This window comes from Lissotriton vulgaris, chromosome 1_1 (assembly GCF_964263255.1).
Source record: "Lissotriton vulgaris chromosome 1_1, aLisVul1.2, whole genome shotgun sequence".
Lineage (NCBI taxonomy): Eukaryota > Metazoa > Chordata > Amphibia > Caudata > Salamandridae > Lissotriton > Lissotriton vulgaris.
The window spans coordinates 1944484943-1944499614 of NC_141685.1; positions in this window are offsets into that span (position 1 = coordinate 1944484943).

Sequence of the window (14672 nt, forward strand, 5' to 3'; positions counted from 1 at the left end):
TCTGCCCGAATTGTGTGGGTAAAATTGATACCTAGTCACTTTGAATAAGAATATACTTATGTCTCGTCTAACATTTGGAAGAAATATCTAGTTATATGACAACTGGATACCGACATAACTTGAAGGAAATAAGAACGCCCTGAAGAAGTTCTGTTGTACAGAACGAAACCTTTCGGCTGGCTGTGGTACATAAACTTAAGGAAAATAAAAGCATTTGAATATACACCAAGATTCAGCGCTTCAATAAGGACTCTAAGTGATATGATTTGATTGGACTCATTGTGAAAGTGGTGCTGTGCCAAACTTTGGAATATTCTCCACTACTCTCTACTACTTACTCTCTCCGACTCCACTACTCTCAAATACTCACTGTCTACTACTCATTCTCTACTACTCTCTACTACGCTCTCTCTACTACTCACCCCCTACTACTCGCTACTCGCTACTCCCTACTACTCACTATCTACTACTCTCTACTACTCACTCTCTACTACTCTCTCCCTACTACTCACTCTTTACTACTCACTACTACTCTCTACTACTCACTCTCTACTACTCACTCTCTACTACTCTCTACTACTCACTCTACTATTCACTCTACTACTCTCTACTACTCACTCTCTGCTACTCTCTCTACTGCTCTCTACTACTCTCTACTACTCACTCTCTACTCTCTATTACTCACTCTCTACTCTCTACCTCTCTACCTCTCTCTTCTTCTCTCTCTACTAATCTCTACCTCTCTACCGCTACCTCTCTACCTCTCTACCTCTACACCTCTACCTCTCTACCTCTCTCTACACGCACACATATACACATATATGCATATATATATGCATATGCATTTATATATGTATGTGTATGTATAAAAAAACAACAAAACATTTTTTTTTTAAACAGCTACTTATAAAACTGTCATTCTTTTTCCCCATGGTACACTCCCCGGTACGCGCACCGGTGCGCGTACCGGGCGCTCCCCCCACGAAAATCAAAAAATTTATTTTTCTTTTTTGCCCCGCGGGGCCCTTTTATGGCCCCCACATCAAACCTAGGGGGTCAAGGGGGGGTCTACTCTGCCCCCTTATGCTCATTTCCCTCTTTGTTTTGGCCACCTCTTGTGTCTCGATTTTACCGAGACACAAGATGGCGGCCGCTCCGGACTGTTTAGAATGTTTACAGACACCCGAGAGCCAATCAGCTTTCCTCACGCAAGTCGCGTGGCGTGCACGGTACGCGCACCGGTGCGCGTACCGGTGCGCTGCTATAGATATATATATTTTTTTGAACCTAAATTACTCAAAATCCAGTGGAGCACATATCTTGAGACATAGCAAAGGCACATCGGGCTACCAGTCCCTACAATTTTGCCAAGTTTGGTGGAAATCCATTCAGCCGTTCGGGCTAAAAGTGAAATCGACCGCCCTATGGAAATTAACATGGGGAAAACGCGTTTTGGGACCCCCCTTTTATCTTGGCCCCCGCTTGACGAATCCCCCCCAAACTTTCAGGGAAGGACCGGAGCGCCGCGAGGCCATTTTCAGGAAATTTTCAGGCAGATTCGTCAACCGGTGCCAAAGTTATTCCAAATAGAATTTTGAGATTTAACATTGAAAAAAATCCTAACTATAACTACCTACTGGCGACCGCCAGTAGGTAATATATATATATATATATATATATATATATATATATATATATATATATACACATATAGTTTATGTTTTCAAAATAATAGGGTTATTCAAATATGTAATGTCTTCAAAGTGAAGTAATTTACCCACTTTTGCCTAGACTGGAGTGGGAATAGTACATTTAACTCCTCTGAAGTACAACGCTTTCCCTACTGTTGCACAGACGTTAGTGGGAATTGTAAAACGTACCCCTATGAAGTCCAACACTTTCCCTACTGTTGCTTAGACTGGTGTGGGAATAGTAAATGTAACCCCTCCGAAGTCTAATGCTCTTTCTACTGTTGTACAGACTGGAGTGTGAATAGTACGTTTAACCTCTCCGAAATCCAATGTTTTTCCTTGTCTTGTGTATTGGTTTCACCTTTGCACTGTGTTAAGTTAGCATGTGCTGGTTAGAAGTTAAACGTCATTTTTCCTTTCCTGCTGCCACTGCACACAACATCTTTTGTTATTAATGCTTTCCGCCTAGTTGGGTATTTTGCTTTACACGAGAATAACATGTTTGCTTATAATATCAGTCTTGCTTGGTAAGCTATGTCTGTACAGTGAGTGCCGAGGCCTTCAAGGTTATTTCAACACAGCGCTTATTGTTTGGATTGATCATAGCACAGAGTAGACATGATATGGATGCAGCTGTGGCTAACTTTGGTTTTAGGCATGAAAAATAATGCACTGCACAAGGCAGGAGACACACTTGATGAATATCCGTATGCAGAGTGTTGGTGCAGGAGATGATGTGATCCATTTCCACTGAACCCAAAGGTATGGGCCTGCCCTTATAAACCCAAAGAGACCTTCTGTAGATATAATATAATATACTAGCTAGGGAGGGTAAACCGAAGTTCTATTTAGACCTGTTTCCTTTAGCATTTTAACATGCTTCCACCCTTTGTATTTTATGGAATAGTAACTATGCTGTTCACCTTGATCTTTATATTATGTTTGCTGTATTAGCTAAGATACTGCGTTTGAGAACACTGCATTAGAAATAAACATTTCAAACTCGCACGTGTCCTCATTGACTACTCATTCTGGATTGATATGTTAGCATAACGAAAGAGTGTTCATGTGTTCCACATTACCTGAGGTGTTCTAAGTCCATGTCTGGGTTGTCTAAATCATTGTGGTTTCTAAGTACCAATAAGACACTGATAGCTAGTCTGGTAGGGGATTTTGGATGCTGAGGTGAGTTTTGGCACACCCTAATTCACTGAGGTTCCAAGTCTCTATGCACAGTTCTGTACATGAGCAGAAATCCCTGCTACACCCTACTGTCACCTTATTTGGAGTGGGAATAATATAATTAACCCCTCCAACATCAGATACTTTCTCTACCGTTGCATACAATGGAGTGGGAATAGCATATCTATTATTCCATTCTCCAATGCATTTCCTAATATTGGTTGAGTATATTTTTTATTCACAACTGGCTGCAGGAGGTGAGAGATTGGGACCCGCCCCATTGGTTCCTTTCCTTAGATGCTGAAAAGGCCTTCGACTCCGTGCACTGGCCGTTCCTTGAGGCCGCCTTGCAAAAATTTGGTCTCTGCCCCAAATTTCGCACGTGGGTACACCTGCTCTACACCAACCCGAGGGCCAAGGTGCGGGTGAACAGGAGGCTCTCCCGCGAAATCTCGATCCAAAGAGGCACCAGACAAGGATGTCCTCTGTCACCGCTTCTCTTCACATTGACAATTGAGATACTGGCGGCCAGGATTAGGCAAAATCAGAGGATCTCCGGTTTCCGACTTACGGACGCAGACGGTCCGCAGGAGAAACTGTCCCTCTATGCGGACGATGTACTCCTCTATATCACTGATCTACAGACCACAGTACCTGAACTGTTCCCGGAGTTGGACGGCTATGGCAGCTACTCCGGGTACGCAATAAATTGGCACAAGTCCGTCCTTTTCGACCCCAGAGGAGACACGAGTTAGGGAGCTCTTCCAGATAGATCGGTAGTGTCCGCGGAAGGCTTCCAATATCTGGGAGTATTCATCACGCTGGATAGGCAGCTGTCGCATCTCAGAAATGTTGACAGAATACTCGTGAATTCCGCGGCTGATATGGCCCGCTGGCGCCAGCTCCCTCTGACGCTCCTGGGTAGGGCGGCGATGTATAAAATGGTTATATTGCCCAAATATTTATATGCCCTACAGAATGAATATTACCCGATTCCGGACGGCCTCCTCTGCAGAATACACGCCGACCTCAGATCTTTTATATGGCTGGGGAAGCAGCCGAGAATAGCATTGACCACCCTCCAACGCCACCAGTACAGCAGTGGAATCTCGCTACCAAACCTTGAGGCGTACTATTGGGCGGAGCACCTGTCCCCCATTAACGACTGGCTTCACGCCCCGGCGGACCACCCTACGTTTACACTGGAACGTACCAAACTGTCCCCACATAATCTGCTCTCGTACTTATACGGTGGTGCGGCGAGGAGGTCCTTACTTCCGGCCACGAGTATTACACTCCGGGCTTGGAGAGTGGCCACGAGACGCACGGGATGGGATAGGAAGCTCACCCGACAGACCCCACTCTGGCACTGCGCATGGCTTCCCGAGCTCCGCAAACTCACAGGCTTTAAGCAATGGGACGACATTGGGATTTCCACGGTGGGAGACGTCATCGCGAGGGTGGAACTAAAATCCTTCGCAACCTTGAGGGCGGAATATGGACTCCATCGCTCGCAGTTTTTTAAATACATTCAACTGAGCCATGCATGGAGGGCGCAGGCTCTGACCCTAGAGGGTCTGCCAGAATATGCGCCTCTGGAAGGCAGACTGCTACAGGAGCAGATACCAAACAAGGCTGTGTCACTCACATACAAAACACTCACTAACAACATGCTGGGAGACCTGGTGAAGCTTAGGGCCACTTGGGAACAGGAAGTAGGGACACTGGAAGATATTAACTGGGACCTAATCCTCATGCACCCGAGGGAGGTGGCTATTAAATCCCGGCTCCGCCTGATCCAATATAATGTGCTCCACAGGACGTACTTTGATAGAGTGAGATTGTTCAGAATGGGGAAGACACCAGACGATAGATGCCTGAGATGCCACCATGAGGGAGGGGACTTCTTCCACATATTATGGGCTTGTGATAAAATACAATCCTACTGGACGCTCATTTTCACCGTACTGAGGGAGGTACTGTCTGTGCCGCTCGATCAGGAACACAAAATGGCCATCTTGGGAATGACTAATGATGTTGACCTCCCCCGTCCCTTACTGGCGTTCCTGACACTAGCCCTAGTAGTAGCGAAACGTGACGTCGCAAAATATTGGGGGGCTGTGACCGTCCCCACTATGGAGGAATGGAGAAGGGGGTTAGACCTTTACATGGCGGCAGAGCGAGTGACGTATAAATCAAGAGGTTGCCCAAAAAAGTTTAAGAGGGTCTGGTCAAAGTGGAGACACTATCATGGGCTGGATAGTGGGCTTGGAGAGGGAGGCTCGTGAGTGGGCCCCGGGATAGGAGGGAGTGCGAGGTGGGAACAAGAGGCCATGTTAGGAGTGGACACTGATGCGCCAGTCACGCAATGTTCGCTCGAATGTCTTCATACCACTTGTTTACCAGGTATGGGGGGGAGGGATGGGGTTGGCGGAAACTGTATGTGCCCTTAACATGACTGTAATGTTAAGTTTTGATTGCGAAGATGTTATACCGACTTTCTATTCATAGTAATGCCCGTGGGGGGGGGGGGGGGGGGGGTAGTTCAACAAAATCTAAATAGCAGATGCCCAGATGGCTAATGTGGCCATCACTTATTTTACGGCGGTGGTATACCGCGAAAGACTCGATGATACTGTCAGACTGACCTATGGACTACCCGTCGATGCGGCACAGGGGGTTCCGTGAGCTATATTTCAATATGTAACTGTTTTGCCTGAATAACATTGCCAATGTAGTCCTTATCATGTCTGAGTGTCTGCAATAAAAATTGTTTTAAAAAAAAAGTCTATTTTTTATTAATATTTGTATATTATTTAAATTTTATAGTATTTGTTTATATTATTATTTCATTTAAAATTATAATAATGTTTTTGTAAATATCTATTTTGTTATTTAAAATGCTCTGGGGATGAGGATGGCGGTAGCTTGGATCGTGCAACATCAGAAGAGCTAGGAAGCCAGGTGATATCCTGTTTCTACTACCACCATAGGCAATGTGTGTTCTAGCCACTACATTAGACAGTGGATGCATGTGTTTGCCTGAACGAGTGCGACCCTAGTCCCTAACTATCTTGGACACTTTTCTACACTGTACCTTTACTAATATTGACTCATCTTGTACTTTCTGATAACCCCACTGTAGACTATGTCTTTCAGATAACCTGTAACGAATCACAAATGTGCATCTTAGGGTTAACCGAAATAGCTTGATCACATATCATGTTTAGGGACTAGCATTATACAATATGTCCTGCAGATAACCTCAAGTCACACCCAGGTGGTTGCCCTAAGGCTTACCAATTTAGCGTAAAGTTAAAGTACATCCATGCACCAGCTTAATGTGATTCTCTGGTATGACTCAATCCACAAACAACACTTCCCCCTCCTATATGAAAACTAAACTATGTTGTTCAAAGCAAACCAAGGAGTACATCCTAATGCCTGAATATCGCTGAAATCCCAGCGATATTCACGCATTGAGCCGCTAACGCCGGATATTTTATCGCATTTGAGATAAAAGTTGCTAATAGCACGTTATCTCTGCGATAAAATCCGGCGATGCGTGGCGATAAAAAAAATATTGCTAAGCTCATTTAGCGATAAATATCGCTAGTTGTTGATAATATGCCCCATTGTTTTTTTTAAATTGTTTTTATTTTGGGACACGTGTAGTCGCACATACAGTACAATTACTTGAAAGAAACACATGGTGCATAGTGGGTGACAAATCAAGTTACAGTGTGTGGGGCAAAAGGCGGCCACAGTATGCAACCGAAAAACACTAAAGACGCTGCACATCCCCGATCAGGCAGCAATGATATATAAAATAAAGTAAAACATAACCGTTAAAAACTAGGCAGCAATTGACAGAGCAGTGCAATACATGTATCCACATATAATGCAGATTAACAATTCTACATCTATGTCCAAAATGCTAAATTAATGTTAATACTGTTCTGTTTTAACTATGCTATATACTTACTATTCTTGGGCTGATTAACCTTAACTGGTATTGCTTTACAACAAGGTATTTTGTATTTGTGTTTATATAGCGCATAAATCACCCATAGGTCTCAGAGCGCTTGCAGATGTTAGAAAGGAGTTACTGGAGCCGGATGGCTTGAAAAGCCATGTTTTTAAGAGTCTTTGGAATTTCATGTGGTGGGCTCAGTTCTAATGTGGAGGGGGAGAGCATTCCAGGCATCTGGGGCTAATTTGGAGAAAGACCTATCCCCATTTCTGATGCGAACTTTGGGGACAAGTAGGAGAGAATTGTTAGTGGATTGAAGGGTTCCGACCGGACAGTGGTTTCCAAGTTTCTTCTCTAGGTACTTAGGACCTTGTCCATTGATGGTTTTATGGACTAGGCAGCAGACTTTGAAGTTAATGCGCTTTCTTATGGGTAGCCAGTGAAGTGTTCTAAGACTGGGCCCAGAGTGGTGCGGGGGGGGGGGGGGGGGGGAAGATCAGGCACCATTCTGGCTGCGGTGTTTTGCAGGACTTGGAGTTTAGCCAAAAGACTCTCATTAATGGAGGCAAGTAGTGCGTTGCCATAGTCCAAACAGCTTATGATTAGGCCTTGGACTAAAGGCATGCACGAGTGAAGGGGATCCATTTAAAATTTTTCCTGAGACTGCGCATCAGTCCGAAGCTTGTATGCACTATTTTGTTAACATGGTTGGCCATGGACAACTTGTCATCAATTGTCACCCCCAGGTTTCGGACCGATGACTTAGGAGGGGGAAAGGGCCCCAATGATGGTGGCCACCACTCGTCAGTCCAGTGTTTGTGGGCATTTCCAAACAGTACGATCTCGAATTTACCGGCATTAAGCATTAAGAAGTTTGTCAACCAGTCCTTAATTGAGATCATGCACTTTTGGAATCTGAGCTTGGTGTTACTGGGGTCGGGCCCAGGGTGATCAGTAGCTGTGTGTCGTCAGCATAGGGCACGGTATCAAAGCTATGTGCCCTGATCACTCGCGCTAGGGGGGCTACATATAAGTTTAATAATGTGGGGCTCAGAATTGATCCCTGGGGCACCCCCTTATCGTTATCCTGGCAATTTGAGGTAAAAGACCCGATTTGCACCTTTGAGCCACGATCAGTTAGGTAGCTTTTTATCCAGAGGAGGGCTGGACCTTCGACACCCATCTCTGACAGACGTTCTAAGAGGACGTTGTGTGAGATGGTGTCGAAGGCCACTGACAGGTCGAGCAAGATTGGCAGATTGGACTGCATCGAGGGTCAGCCTAATATTGTCCACAATCTCTAGCAGAGCCGTTTCAGTGCAGTGGTGTGCCCTGAAACCAGACTGAGATTGGTCCACTAGTTGGTTAGCCTCTAGATGTTTGCATAGTTGCTTGTTAATTAAGGATTCCATAACCTTGGCGAGCATTGGTAAAAGGGAAACTGGGTGGTAGTTGGAGAGTTTCTTAGGGTCGGCAGAGGTTTTTTTAAAAATAGGTCTTATGATGGCCTCCTTCCAGGAGTGGGACAGAGAGAGATTAAGGGTTTTCGTGAGAAAGGGAATCAGAGCAGGCGCGATTTTTGCAAGAATAAGAGAGGAGGCTGGGTCTGTTGGGGATCCAGATTTGATTTTATTCAGAGAGTAAGCTACCTCTGTTTCTGAGATTGTTTGGAATTCTTTAAGCACAGCAGCACACGGTTGTGGTGGAGTATCACCCAGACTGGGGGGGAGGTTGGCTGTCTGGGGGAAAGTTTTGTGGATGTTATTGATTTTGTCCTGAAAGTAGGATGAAAGGGAGTTGACCCATTCCAGGGATTCAACGGTTGGAGGCTGGCAAGCCGGAGGGTTTGTAAAGTCTTTGACTATTTTGTATAACTCTTTGTGTGAGTTGACTGCCAGATTTATCCTGTTCCCCAGGTAGGTTCTTTTAGCTGCGGCTATCTCGTTCATATAGTGTCTGTGAGCTATTTTGTATTGTAGTTTGTCTGTTGGGTTTTTTGTTTGTCGCCATTTTCGTTCAGCTGCCCTTGCCGACCGTTTGATTTTGTGTAAGTCGGGGGTGAACCATGGGGAGAGTTTGTTAGAGCCTCTGGGTACCTTTTGGGGGGCAATTATGTCTAAGGAGGAGATAATGGCGTGTTCAAGGGCGGTAGCCGCCTCGTTGGGATTGGTGTACTTAGTGATGGGCGGGGGAGAGAAGTGAGTGGTGAAGGATTGGATGTTGATCTTGTGCCATGGCCTGCTCCATTTACCGTGGTTTTGACCAAGGGTTGTGTTGCATTTATGGAGATGCTGAACCTAATGACATGGTGGTCTGACCATAGGACGGGGAGTATTTGGTCGACCACAACTTTGGGTGAATTTGTGAATAGGAGATCTAAAGCATGCCCTGCCTTGTGGGTGGAGCCAGTGGCTAACAGGTTTAGGCCTAACGAATTAATGCTGGAGATAAAGTCACTGATGTGGGGATCTAGCGTTAGTTCTGCATGATAATTAAAGTCCCCTGCTAGATGAAGTTCCAGAGGCTAGGGCGTGTGGGGCTATTAACTCCATGAGTTTGTTAACAAAGTTGGTTTTGGTGCCTGGAGGCCTGTAGAGGAGGGCAACTTTCCATTGCTCCTTGTTTCCTGTCACAACGGAGACGATACACATTTTGCCCCAGTTGGCTAGGAAGGTATCAATGACATGCAGTTTGATTTTAGTCCTGTAAACGATTGCGTTGCCCCCTCCTCTTTTCCCAACTCGGTCCAATCTGAAAATCCTGTAGTCAGGAGACATGGCTACAGCAATGTCGGAGAGTACGAGTCTTGGAGCCAGGTTTCAGTCACGAGAAATAGGTCTGGCTTCTTGCTATCTAGCAGTGACCATATTTCTAGAGCGTGCTTTGGGAAAGATCGTGCATTGCAATACAGACAGGTTAGTTTAGATTGGGGCTGTAGTTGGGGTTTGCTTTGGTTGAAGTTAGATTTGTTGGACTTCAATGAGTATTGCTGTCTGGATAGGGTGAGTTCCTGATCTATGGAATACCTTTGCCTGAGACAGGGTGCAATGTTTAGGGAGTGTAACTCCTGACTAGTGTATTGTAGTATGGCCATCTGTAAGTGGGGTGAAACAGCTGAAAAGTAATAAAAATGGGCAGGGTACCTGGCGACTGGCAACGGACAGGCGCGGACGGGAGCAGACGGGCTTGCCTTTGGCGCGCCGCTGCGCGTGTCCGCTTCCTGCAATCCCTTTTGAGAGGGAGTGGGCGGGACCATGAAGCAGTGTGTGGAATGCTGACCTTGCGTTCCACACAGGAAGTGAGGACTGCCTCGGTGTTCCAAAATGGTGTATGGCCCCTCCGTTCAATCGGCACAAGCTGCAACGGACCAGGGGGACACCAGGACACTCGAGGTAAGCGGGTGAGGGAGCGGGAATACGAAAGTGCAAACAGCAGTTGAAGGTTTTAAAACAGACCGAAGTCACAGTAATTAAAAAGCAGAGCCAGTCAGAGACCTGGCTGTTACGTTTAAAAGATACAAATTCACTGAGGACCTTAAGACGTGTCTCACCAGTACCTGTTGACTAGAGTTGTCCTTTCAGTGCTAGTTGTTAATGTTCTGCACGCGACCGCTCGGCGCCATCCCTTTTGAGAGGGAGTGGGCGGGACCGTGCACAGTGTGTGGAACGCTGACCTTGCGTTCCACACAGGAAGTGAGGACTGCCTCGGTGTTTCAAAATGGTGTATGGCCCCTCCGTTCAATCGGCACAAGCCGCGACGGACCAGGGGGACACCGGGACACTCAAGGTAAGCAGGTGAGGGAACAGGAATACGAAAGTGCAAACAGCAGTTGAAGGTTTTAAAACAGACCGAAGTCACAGTAATTAAAAAAGCAGAGCCAGTCAGAGACCTGGCTGTTACGTTTAAAAGATACAAATTCACTGAGGACCTTAAGATGTGTCTCGCCAGTACCTGTTGACTAGAGTTTTCCTTTCAGTGCTAGTTGTTAATGTTCTGCTAATGGTAATATTCCAAACTTTTTTATGATTGTCAATGTTCTGCTTAATTGGTACAAAATGTACATATGTATGGCCATGGGCATCTTTCTTCTCCACGTTTCTTCTCCATGTGTCTGATTATTTTCAATTTACAATTTCAACTCGGATTTTCCCCATGATTTTGATTTGATTAAATACTGGATGTTCTTGTTTTCAATTTCTACACGTACTATTATTTCAAGAATATTTTTGAAAATATATGTGCCCCAGGCTTGCATGCCAGACGGCGGCAAAACACGTATTGGCTGTAGAGTATATAGACTTTGGCTTCAGTGATTCTGACTTCCTAAAACTGACCTTTGAGCATCATATGTGTGGCTAAATAAACAGATTACCACATCTCATTGAATGGAGCTCTCCAATTAATTATAATTATTTCTACTTGTCCTGGCTCTTTTTACATGTTCTTGAACTTAATGAGTGAAGGGTTTCCAATTCCCAAGGACAAGTGAAAACTAATATATCCTCATTAAAGCAGGCCGGCTGATACCCAGGATCTTTCACCCCTCTAATTTTGAATTACTCTAGTCCAAAATTGGATACGCCTGAGGGGGCCTCCTCTTCCAGTATTATTTTATTATACCCCTTCTCCCCCAACGGAATGTATTCCCATTCTAAGAGACTAGTACACATAATTTGTGCGAGTGGTGTTTGGGAAACGGATAATATCTTGAATCCATTTTGAAGACCAGTAAAACACTAATTGTAGAAAATGTATTGTATTTGTGACATACTTTGCACTAGACATTACAGTTCCTTACTCAATCAATCGATCAGGATTTAAAAAGCGTGGCTTATGACCCAATAGTGTATCCAGGCGCATGCAGGTCCCGGAGGCTTATTGGAACAGCCAGGTCTTGAGTACCATTTGGAATGCCAGAAGTGAGGTGATGGTCCAGAGTTGCCTAGGGAGGTTGTTTCAGGTCTTTGCTGCGATGTGGGATAAGGAGCACCCTCCACTTCTGCTTCGCTAGATGCAGGGAGTATGGGCAAGTGAACTGGAGGTGGAGCGTAGTATTCTCAACAGTTAATGGAAGTTCAGGTGGTGGTTAATATGGGTGGGTTCTCGGTTGTGTAGAGCCTTCTGCGCATGGATCAGCAGCTTGAATTGGCATCTCTTCTAAACGGGGAGCAAGTGGAGTTGCATGAGGTGGGGTTGATGTGGGTTTGTTGGGCAAGGCTGAGGATGAGTCTGGCTGCAGCATTCTGTATGCTCTGAAGTCTCTGTAGGAGCTGTGCGGTGTTTCCTACGTAGAGGGCATTGCCGTAGTCCAGTCAGCTGGTGATGAGGGTCTGTGTCACTGTGCATCTCATCTGTAGGGGTACACATTTGGAGATCTTATATAGCATGCACAGTTTGAGGAATCAGGAGGAGGAGACAGCGTTGATCAGTGATTTCATGGTGAGCTGTTTGTCAATTATGTTTCTGAGGCTACTGGCATGGTCAGAGAAGTGGGTGTGGGTCCTAGGTAAGATGGTCACCAGGAGCCGTTCCATGTGTTGCTGCTGTTGCAGAAGATCAGTACTTCCATATTGCCTGTGTTCATCTGCTGGCAGTTGTTCTTTCTCTAGTCAGCGATGCTTGTCATGCATCTGTGAATGTTGATTATGGTGGTGGTGGGATCATCAGTTAGTGAGAGGATGCATTGGGTGTCACCTGCGTAGGATATTATGTTGAGAACGTGTGATCTGATGATGTTGTTAGCTGTGTCATATATGTGTTGAGGAGCACGGGGCTTGAGGGATTAGCCCTGGAGGACACTGCATGTGATCTCCTTGGGTTTGGAGTTGAAAGGTGGAGAATCCTCTGGGTTCTTTCGAAGAGGAAGGAGGTGATCCATCTGAGCGCATCCCCTTGAATGGCAATGTGGTGGAGGCTTTCACTCAGTGTGGTGTGGGATACGGTGTCAAAGGCTGCTGAGAAGACAAGGAAGATCAGAGCTGCTGTTTATCCTTGGTCGAGGAGAGTTACTGATCTCTTTTATATCTAACTGAACTATTAGTTCTGTGGAAGGTTTGGCAAGTGCCCCAATAATTCCAGTTTTCACAGGGTTTCAGTATGAAAGAAAGTCATTTCAAGTACACACATGTTTACAATAAAAGCTAGTCACAATGTTTTAAACTACACACATTTCTCAAGCCATGTGCAAGTGTAGTGTACCTCATGAAGATTCGTGATCTGGTTGGGGATTCATGCATACAAGAGGATAGTCACAGTACAATTTTTGCTTCGTAAAGCTTTCAACCACTCGTTTTGCAAAACCCTTCCGCCACAACGGCTATTTCTTGCTAACAGTCGCAATATGCCCACCTTATGAATATTAAGGAGACTGGAGCAGCCTATATTTCTACTCCTTGTTAATAAGTAAATACTGTGATTGCGGCCTACATGTGACTGCCGACATGTGACTGTGCCTGTATTGTTCTCCCTGTCCCTTAAAGAGGTTGGGTTCAAAATGCAACAGCCAATAGTAAATAATGAATGTGACATCAGGGAATTGATACAGTTATATGTGGGACCACTGTCTGCACCTCCACTTGTCTGCTGACTCCACAAACTGAGTGGAAACTCAAAGCTTACACTTTGGGAATGATTAGCACTTGCCCTCAGCAGGGTCTAACCTTTCCCTGCTGTGCAACTAAAAAGAAAGAATTGCACATAAGATGTGCATTTCCATAAGATTCGCAAGGAGGGAGTAGGATTTGTTGGCTGCCCCTTTTCAACGACAATCACAATGGTTCTCAATACTTGCACTGTGATTAATATTATACATTACGAATTACATTGCATTTTTGGAGATTGTGAATTAGGACTTTGTGTTCACATGTTCAGTTGCATTGACTTTACCTATTCAAAATATTGTTCGCATCAGACCCCAGGTTGGTAAAACTGATGTAAGTCTTATGTGTTGTCAGATACCAGGCAGGTCGGAAATGTGATTCAATCAGAAAAATGTTAATGAATTATAATCAGGCATTTTTGCAAACTACATTTATTAAACTACCATAGTTTTTTGTGTACAGAAGCAACCTGTTGTACATATGCAAAACTACAAATACACGGAGTGCACATTCTTACTTTTATTTTAGTTTCTAAAAGAAAAACTACCTTTGAGTTGACATTAACAATGCCTTGGTGTCCTTCAGGCTCTTAAACGGTTGTGCCTTGACTATTCTTCTGTTTTCATGTCAGTTTAGCACACAGTTCTGCGTCTCTCTCCGAAGGCTGTTCGGAAGGCTGAGGCGTGCTCGCTCTCTGGTACTCAGGGCCGCCATTGTACCTTCCCGGTATTATCTACTTCCAACAAATGTTCCATTCTTCATTGTAGTCAGCCGGAGGCTTAGACCTTGGGCACTCAGTCGGTCGCCGACACAGACCTATTGTGCATTTTCTCGGATTGAAACTTCAGCCTGTAAATCTGCTGAGGGGCTTTGCTTCTTTGCTGTGACAATGAAGAGGATTGTCAAGAGATGCGGCATTTCAGGGTACAGCCCAGATCGTGTAATTCTATTTTTCCTACTGGATATTTTTGTTCTACTTTTTAAATGCATGGCTTTTCTTATGACCTTGAACCACTCGTGGTATTACACATGCTTAGTTCAAAAAAGTTCCTCCGCTCACAATGTGCAGATTGAGAAGAAATTGATTGCCTTTTTAGCAAGTGACATCTTTTATATCAGAAAAACAAATAGTATTTCACTACAGGGTACAAAGTATGAAACATAGCATGGTGTGTTGGGTGCTCTGTAATGCCTCCACAGCATTACACAAGAATAAGTCATTCATTT